The sequence below is a fragment of the Tenrec ecaudatus genome, chromosome 12 (genome assembly GCF_050624435.1).
Source record: "Tenrec ecaudatus isolate mTenEca1 chromosome 12, mTenEca1.hap1, whole genome shotgun sequence".
NCBI lineage: Eukaryota > Metazoa > Chordata > Mammalia > Afrosoricida > Tenrecidae > Tenrec > Tenrec ecaudatus.
Window position 1 is genome coordinate 9007788 of NC_134541.1, and position 9786 is coordinate 9017573.

General features: G+C 45.5%; 1 non-coding gene across 1 annotated transcript; it reads right to left on the reverse strand.

Moving 5' to 3' along the window:
* Positions 1 to 9373: 9373 nt before the first annotated feature.
* Positions 9374 to 9504, reverse strand: LOC142423607 (small nucleolar RNA SNORA70). Its single transcript, XR_012779220.1, has one exon. It is a non-coding gene; the product is annotated as a small nucleolar RNA SNORA70 (small nucleolar RNA).
* Between the last annotated feature and the right edge of the window lie 282 nt (positions 9505 to 9786).

The following is a 9786-nucleotide window of genomic DNA, read 5'->3' on the forward strand; positions in this document are numbered from 1 at the left end:
ACAACACAGAATCACAGTTAAGCATATGGCTTGCCTTTGTCCTGTTGTCACTAACAGCCCTGAATTTCACCTTCTGCACCGGGGCAAGGAGAACTGGAATCTCGCTGGCCTGGGACGATGAGAGGAGATGATGCGTGTGAAGTGTTCCTCCTGAGACCTGACTCCCAGAAAAGATCTGGTACTGTTAGGGGTCAAATCTTGATGCGCACACAACCCCAAACCAACCCCTGTTAGCTTTGGAAGTGATCTTTTTGGAAAGAGGGTCACTGGCGATGTCATCAGAGAACCCTATTTGAGTGGCGACCTTATCACAAAGGAGACTGAGAGGTGCTGGTGGAGAGAACAGGTACGTCTGCAAGCCCTGCAACATCTGAGACTGCCAGAGGCTGAGAGAACCTTCCAAGACAGCAGGGCCTCCGGAATTGCGAGAGGCGAAATGCCTGTTCTTCAAAGGCACCTAGTTTGTGCTGGCTGTGTTACAAGAGATGTGGGGGACGAATACAGCCTCAGATCGGACTCAAACAGCCCGTTTAAGGATGTCAGGGGACACACCCAGTCTTTCTACCAAACAGAAAGCTTACTTTGGTGACAGGGATCTTAGAAGCTCAGGGGCGGCCCTCGAAGATACAACAATTGGTCTCTCCCCATCGGGAGGAAAGAAAGATGGTGAACAATTCGATGGAGCCGGCTCTGAGAAGGATCACATGAGAAGGTCCTGAATAGAGTGGGAGAAACACATGGAACCAAACTCAAAACCATTAAAGAAATCAAGCTAACAGGTCTCATAGAGACTGGTGGAGCCCAAGACGATGACCCTTAGTAACCTTTAGGTCTGGAACAATCAACCCCTTAAGACCCAAAGGGCAAGGTTGACCGGAGGACCCAGTGCAGAGGGTTAGGAAAGCTGGAAGCAGGAATCACGGGGAAGAGGTAGGGTCCGTGATGGTAGGTTGAGGAGATTGCAACTGGTGAGTTGAAACAAAATGTGCCCCAGCTGTTGCCAGCGAAAATGATCGCCGGCTATGCAAAGCTTCACCTAATTCCAAAGCCCCAAAGTACAAAACAAAACAAACTGACATTGATATCACACGGTTTCAATGTACATTAAGCTGTGAGGAATAGAATTACATGAAATTCTTATTCCCTCCCTAAACAGCAAGAACTTTGCCATTTTAAAACGACCACTCTTTTCATTGAAAACAACAACAAAAGGAAATGCTGGATTCTGGACTCGGACTGAATGCGGAGCTCCAAAGTACCTGGGACCATCGGCTCACCCAGTCTCAGCTGTGGCAGGAGCTTCTCACCGCCATCCGTTTCCGGCATGAATGCTGTCCTGCGCTCTGTAATTAAGAAATCCACTAATTATAGCATATTTCTGAGATGAAATCTGCTGCTTTTCACTAGAGGAATTCAACTCCCTTGGCGTTTGGAACAATTTAGAACCTGTAGATTCGGGACAGGAGCTTGGCTGGCTTCCCTGGATTCCTGAGCTGAACACGTACACTATCGGATGCTTACAAAGAAAACAATGCAAGAGATCAAATAGATGGCTTCCCCTTTAGACAGTAAATCCTTGAAATAGTGATACAGGTGTACCAGGGACTTCAAAAGAGTTCATGGACTATTCCATTTTCTTTGTATCCCATTTTCTCATGTGTTTTTGGAAGACCCCTCTCTTGTAGTACTGCCCATTGACCTCAAGTGAAGCTAATTCATGGTGGCAAAGAACAATTTGTCATGATAGGACAAAGTACAATTCCCTCATGGGGCAATTTTCTGAGGCAGTTTGCCAGGTCGTTCTTCCACCACGCAGCTAGTAGGTTCAAATCTCCAGCTTCTCGATGAACAGCCAAGAGCTTTATCCACGACATCACATGGGCTCCTTGTGATTTAAATGAGCAGTTGTAGAAACATTTTCGAGTGTGCGACCCATCCATAAAAAATCATGCACCCAAGCAAATGTGGTGAAGAAAGCTGATGGTGCCCGGCTATCAAAAGAGATAGTGTCTGGGGTCTTAAAGGCTTGAAGGTGAACAAGCGGCCATCTAGCTCAGAAGCAAATAAGCCCACATGCAAGAAGCACACCGGCCAGTGCGATCACGAGGTGCCCAAGGGACCAGGTATAAGGCATCATGCAAAAAAAAAAAAAGATATAAGTGTGTGTATGTATGTGTATATATGTGTATATGTATATATGTATGTGTATATATGTATATATATATCATATTAAATGAAGGGGGAAGTGCAGAGTGGAGACCCAAGGCCCAAGTGTCGGCCAATGGAGATCCCCTCATAGAGGGGTTTAGGAGAGGAGATGGGTTAATTAGGGTGTGAGGTAGTATCGATGAAGAACACAGCTTTCCCCCAGATCCTGGATGCTTCCTCTCCCCAACTACCATGATCCGAATTCTACCTTGCAGGGCTGGATAGGACAGAGGCTGTACACTGGTACATATGAGGGTTGGAGGTACAGGGAATCCAGGGTGGATGATACCTTCAGGACCAAGGGTGTGAGGGACGATGCTGGGAGAGTGGAGGGTGAGTGGGTTGGAAAGGGGGAACTGATTACAAGGATCCACATGTGACCTCTTCCCTGGGAGAGGGACAGCAGAGAAGGGGGGAAGGGAGACTCCAGATAGGGCAAGATATGACAAAATAACGATGTATAAATTACCAAGGGCATATGAGGGAGGGGGGAATGGGGAGGGAGGGGGGGGAAGAGGACCTGATGCAAGGGGCTTAAGTGGAGAGCAAATGCCTTGAGAATGATTGGGGCAGGGAATGTATGGATGTGCTTTATACAATTGATGTATGTATATGTATGGATTGTGGTAAGAGTTGTTTGAGTCCCTAATAAAATGTAAAAGAAGAAAAGAGAAAAAAATGATTAGGGCAAAGACTGTACAGATGTGCTTTATACAATTGATGTATGTATATGTATGAACTGTGAAAAGAATTGTATCAGCCCCAATAAATTGTTAAAATAAAAAAAATTTAAAAAAAAAAGATTGGATATACAGCCCACCCCCAAGAGGATGAATAACAGAAATATGGGTGAAGGGAGACAACCAACAGTGTAAAACACAAAATAACAACAATAATATATAATTGATCAAGGATTCATGAGGGTGGGAGAGTGGGGGGCAGGGGAGGATGGGGAGAGGAGCTGATACCAAGGGCTCAAGTAGAAAGAAAATGTTTTGGAAATGTTGATGGCAACATATGTACAAGTGTGCTTAATACAATTGAATGATGGATTGTTATAAGATTTGTAAGAGCCCACCAATAAAATGATTAATGAAAAAAAAATCATGCACCCAGAGCACTTTGTTGTAATAACCAAGCATTCTGTGATGTTCACCTTCCCGACACGTTCGCTAAAAGCAAAATGTGAGCATAGCAAATGTGGTGAAGAAAGCTGATGGTACCCGGCTATCAAAAGATATATCATCAGGGATCTTAAAGGCCTGAAGATAAACAAGTGGCCATCTAGCTGAGAAGCAACAAAGCCCCCAGGAAAGAAGCACACCAGCCTGTGTGATCATGAAGTGTCGATGGGATCAGGAATCAGGCATCGAAGACCCAGAACAAAAGATCATTTCAATGTGAGCAAGGGAGAGTTCGGAGTGGAGACCCAAAGCCCAACTGCAGACAATTCAACATCCCCTTACAGAAGGATCACAAGGAAAAAATGAGCCAGTCAGGGTGCAGTGCAGCACCCATGAAATACACAGCTGTCCTCTAGCTCTTTAATGCTTCCTCTCCCCTCCCCCACTATCATGACCCCAATTCTACCTTACAAATCTGGCTAGACCAGAGCATATACATGGGTACAGATAAGAGCTGGAAACACAGGGAATCCAGGACAGATAAACCCCTCAGGACTAATAATGAGAGTAGTGATACCAGGAGGGTAAGAGGAAGGTGGGCGGGGACAAAGGACAAACCAATCACATTGATCTATATATAACCCCTTCCCAGGGGGACAAACAACAGAAAAGTGGGTGAAGGAAGACAGTGGTCAGTGTAATACATGAAAAAGAGTTATAAATTGTCAAGGTTCATAAGGGAGAGAGGGTGGGGTAGGGGGAATATGAGTAGCTGATATCAAGGGCTCAAGTACAAAGAAAATGTTTTTGAAAATGATGATGGCAACATACATACAAATGTGCTTGACCCAATGGGTGCATGTATGGATTGTGATAAGAGCTGTAAGAGCCCCCCAAAAATGATTATTTTTTAAAAAATCATCCACTCTCCCAATATAAATATAATTTATAAAAATAATCCCCAGGTTTTGCTCGGCTCATATAGTTCGTGCTTGAAAAGCATGCACACACACAAAGCTACAGCTACTAAAAAGCTGAGACGAGGGAGGAATTGTTTTTTGAAGTGTAAATGAATACACCTTCATCGTTTTGAAATTCTTGGTTTCATACTTCGTCGGTGAGCAATTCCGAAGTCTGATTCGGAGTTTGATTTATTTCCTTTCTTGCTTTTGGTGCCTGCCATGTGTGGAGTGGTGCCAAAGATAAGGAGGGCACCATTCGCTGTACTTAATTAATCAGGAAACTTAATTTTCAGTCCCATCCAATGATGCACAGATTTTTCTTAAAATACTTTTACACTCGCATTGGAATTCTCTGCAAGCGGTGGCTCATGAGCAGAGATATTTTTAAGCCACTCAAGTCTTTTAGAGGCAGCCGTGGCCGTGCAGTGGTCAGAAGGTTGGAGGGTCAAGGCTGCGCTGGGATCTGCAGGAGAGAGACGTGGTGATCTGCTTCTATGAAGTTCACAGTCAGGAAAATGCTATGGGACCATTCTAATCTCTCATGTGGTGTTGCTCTGGGTCCGAACTGACTTGACAGCACCCAGGAGGCCATTTTATAGGCGTTAAAATAGGAGAACTATGACATTTAATCCATAAATCCAAGGAAAGAGGCTCTTCTGGAGATGGCAGTGCTTGGCTCTTGCCCCTGATAGGCCTGTTGCTGTTATTGTTTGTTCCATCCAATTGATTGTGACTCGGAGTCAGCCCGTGTGTTATAGAACAGCCCTACACAGTCCTCCGGAGCCCTGGTGATGCCGTGGTGAAGCATCAGGCTGCATTCTGTAAGGTTAGCAGTTCAAAGCCACCAGTGACCCCGACAAAGAAAGATGAAGATGCAGCTCTCTACTGCCATCAACAGTTACCATCTCAGAACCCCACAGGGGGAGTTCTGCCCTGTCCTGTGGGGTCATTATGAGTGAGCCTCAGCTCGATGGTGAGTTTGGTTGGTTTGTTACAGCGTTTTCCTGGCTGCCATCTTTACGGAGCCAGATCACCAGTCTTTGTCCCTCAGAGCAGCCGAGGGGGTTGACGCGCACTCTTGTCAGTTAGCAGCCGAGCGCTTCAATGTTGCACCATCAGAGCGTCTTCTAATAGAGACCCACGTTCCAGACCCACCAGGCAAATCGTGGCGACTGCGTGACTGTTTGTTCAATAGAAGCTTCCAAATGGAAGTGGATTGAAGCAGAATCCCCGAGGAGACAAGGCAGTAGGACACGGAGGTTCTTCGGGCAAAGGGTGGTGGGATGGACCCCTGGAAGCGGTCAATAAAAACGGGGTCACTCCAACCCTGGTTTCGGAAGGAGAGTGAGGCAGCAGACGCTGGTGATGGGTTGGACCAGGAGGATTGATAGAGGCCGGTGTCAAAGAGGACCACCAGAAGCAAAGATGGCTCCCCGATGCTGGCTGGCATATCTTGATAGTTGAGATGTGCATTGCACGGGAGATGAGTGGAGGACCTCTTTATAAGTGACCATCAAGTCTCCCTGACTTCAATTGAGAAACAGACCTCGCGGGCCCAGCTGGTTCTCACCAAATCCTCTGCCACCAGCTACGTCCAAACCCTCGCTGAGTTTACACAGTGGCCCCTTTGCTTTCCTTGTGGACGCGCTCTCGACTGCACCGCAGTGATGGGGAGCATTGTGAGCATCAGGCTGCCTCAGCTGTAATTTGCCTACAGTAACATTGGCAATTTTCAGGTGTCCATTTCTATGGGTTTTGAGAAAATCGGGATGTAGGGTATTACCACTGAATTTTCTTTTAAATGCCAGCAGGTATATTTTAAAACATCCATCAGATCAAACAACTAGAATGACCAAAGCTTCTATTTGCTTACCTTTGAGGAATAAAATTCACAATCATTCTAAGTACCTGTGTGCTCAGAGTGTATGGTCCTGCCACTCACTGGACCTCTGCTCTTGACACATCCTATGCTTCTCCTTGGGAATTCTGCCCCAGACAAATGCGTCTCCTTGTTATTCCTGGACATCCCAAGTTCATTCCCACCCCAGGGCCTTTGCACCGCCTTCAAGTAGCTTCCAGGCTTTCTGTCTAACTTTATTCTCATTTCGGTTGCAAATGTGGACACACACGCACACACACCAAACACACACATACATCTCTTTAGCAGAATTTCTCTTTCTACTTAATTTTCACTCCTAATTAATATGTACATATATGCTTGTTCACTATCTCTCTCCACTAGATGCAAGTTCCACTAACCAAGACATGCCTTATTTGGTTGTTCATTGTAGCTCCATCACCAAGACTAGGACAGACATTCCAGTCACATGAGAAAGTAAGAAAAAAATGGAGAGATGGATGGGTGGACAGAGAGACAGAGGGATGACTGGACCATTAGGGATAACAGGGAGGGTGTTCTGGGCTGATTCCTCACCAGCTCCGCCTCTAGAGGCGGAGGCGAGGTTCCTATGTCCACTTTGAATCTCATAGACAGCTAGCAAACTTTCCAATGTAACAGGCTTATATCAAGCCTTTAAGCATGCAATCTAAGCCGATTGGAAGGGGGAGGGAACCCCAAAGCCTGAACTTTGCGTGGTTGCAAGGACTGCATTTTGTCCTATGAGAAAAAGGTATCATCAACACTTCATTTATCTGCTCTTCCCTGTCGCCTCTTTTGCTCACGACTCGGTCTTCTTGTGATGTTTGCACCATCTGGAATTTGCACCTCCCAAATAAACAAGCCCTCTTTCTCCCAAGCTGCCATAATGAAGCTCATTCTATTGAATATCTGGAAAATGGCCTTCACCGCCATCCGCTTAATTGGGTCACGTGGTCTAGTTTGCATTCAGGCATTTCACATATTATGTCTTTTTTATTTTCCCCAGAATTATTTTTTGTGGAGCTTTTAAGAAAGACATTCTGTTAGCAAAGGGCAGTTTGCTGATTATAATTACCAAATTTCTCTCCTGAGTACCTCTCTGGGCAAATATATTCAGTTCTATGGCTCTGACTGTTGACTGGGCTTATTATTTTTATTAGGCAATGTATAAAATAGGTACATTTATTATATACATAAACTGTCTAGTCCTCAACTATTTTAAAGAGAGGAAATAGGCCACCAAGTTGATTCCAACTCATAGTGACCCTATCAGGATGGAGTAGCTCTCTCTTTGGTTTTCCAAGATTTCAAATCTAAATCCTAAAGCAGAGAACCTCCTCTTTCTAGATCGGCTGGCAGGTTTGAACCACTGATCTTGTGGTTGGCTGCTCAATTTGTGACATACTGTACCACCAGCTCTCACTGCCATTGAGTCAATGCTGACTCATAGTGAGCCCCTATACGCTTCCAACACTGTGACAGTTTATGGGTGTAGAAAGCCCAGTCTTTCTCATGAAGAGCTGCTGGTGGTTTCAAACAGCTGACCATGCAGATCGCAGCCCAATGTCTAACCACTATACCACCAGGCTCCCTTCTATTAAAAAAACAAAAACACTCAAACTCACTGCCATCGACTTGATGCCAACTCATAGCAACCCTACAAAACAGGGTGGAATGGCCCCTGTGGGTTTCCAACACTGTAACTCTTTACACCAGACAGCCTCTTCTTTCTTCTGAGGAGCGCCTGGTGGTTTTGAAGTGCTGACCTTGTGGTGAGCAGCCCAGTGCATAACCCACTGCACCACCAGGGCTCCTTAGGAAGAGGAAAGGGGAAGAGGGGGCCTGCTATGACTTGGGAAGAAAGAGAGGCATGCGGTCACTCCTCATCTACCAAGCACGTGAGGGGTCCCAGGGGAAAATGTCAGAAGAGAACAAACTTGAACCTCAAGGGCTTCCAGCCAAGACGGATGGATTTCCGCTCAAGGAGGGCAACCGTCAAGGCCAGGGCTCTGAGCACCATTCTGGAGTTGTATTTCACATTCGGTAGAAATGGAAAGCTGTCACTTTCCTCAAGCACTCAATGCCTCCACACTCCAGAAGGAAATTGGAAATGTCCTTCCTTCCCCCGACTTTAATTGAACATTTCTGAGGAAACGGATCACCTGCATCAAAGTCCCCTCTTGGTATAATTACGACACCCAGACAATTAAGGCGGTGTCCCTAAAAGGAAAAACCTAGTGATTTATTTGGCATTTTTTCAAATTAGAGCAGGATTGTTGCATTTGTCTGGTTCGTGCTGAAATATGAAGGGGGTGAAGTTGGGGGAAATGAGGAAAAAAAGGAACTGTCAGTTTGAAATAGCATCTGAATCATATCCAGAGCCAGCTTTAAAATACCCTTTAAAATCCGCCCTCCCACTCGCACACTGTCGTTACAAGTTTAAAGGTATAAATCAATTGCATTTCTCGGGTGGCGAGTTGGGTACCTGTCAAAAAATGTGCAGGCACACTCTTTGATGAATAAATGCTACTCCCAGGAATTTATTCTTCAGATACACTTGCACAAATTCCCAAAGATAACCGAGCATAAATATAGCCAAAGATGTTCATAGCAAAATTATTTATGGAAGCAGAACATTGGAGACAACCTAAGTGTCCATCAATAGGAAACTGATATAAATTCTGCTGTCATCAAACAATAGAGCAGAAGAGCTGAGAAACAGAATATGCTAGATCGGTAAGTGCGCATTTGAAAAGATGTGCAACATATCTTTTGGGGGGAGGGCAGGGAGTTCAATTTATCGGTGGACACAAGTCAGGAAGGGCACAAGGCTACCAAGGCCTTCATACAGGCAGGGCCCGCCTCTTGTCCGAGGGGCCACGATTGGAGATATATTTGACTTCACGACCATCTGGGATGAGCCATTTCTCGGCCCCATGCCTCAAATTTATCAGTATTAACCTTGGGGAAGCCTCACCCCTTGGATATGTGGATCTTCTGGTGCCCAGGGAACTTGAACTTGGCCTGACATCATCACATGCTCAACCACATGCCCCTGGTTTTGAAGCTTGTTGCGGATTAACATGATGACCTGGTCAATATGTACCCTAGCCACTGGGTCTTGGGGTTTCCCAAAAGCAACCCAAATCCAAGTTCAGAGGCAGCAGAAATAGGCCAGGCTAAAGCCAGCCAAGAGTAAAGGCTGTCCCTAAGGTCTCTTAGGGAAGCCTATACATGCCAACAGGCTGTGTCCATTACCGCGGAGGCCGCTATGTGAAGCCACTGCATACGCCCCCACAGGAAGGAGGACCGTTAGCTTAATTGGCTACAGAAGCAAAGACGAGCAACTGGTAGTTTGACTGTAAAATGCAAATGCTACTAGCTCCAAACTCTACAGCTAGATTTGTTCCAAAATCCAACTTCTTCGTTTACTGGCTGATGGCTTGAGCAGGTGGTTAAATCTCTTTTTGATGCAAGCTCTGCTGTCACATAGAGAGAAGAATATAATTTTCCTCAAAATATATTTCTTAGTTCACAGTGGATACCAAAATTAACTCAAATTGGATCAATGGCCTGAAGCTAAGACCACTAGAAGCCTTTTAGAAGAAAACAC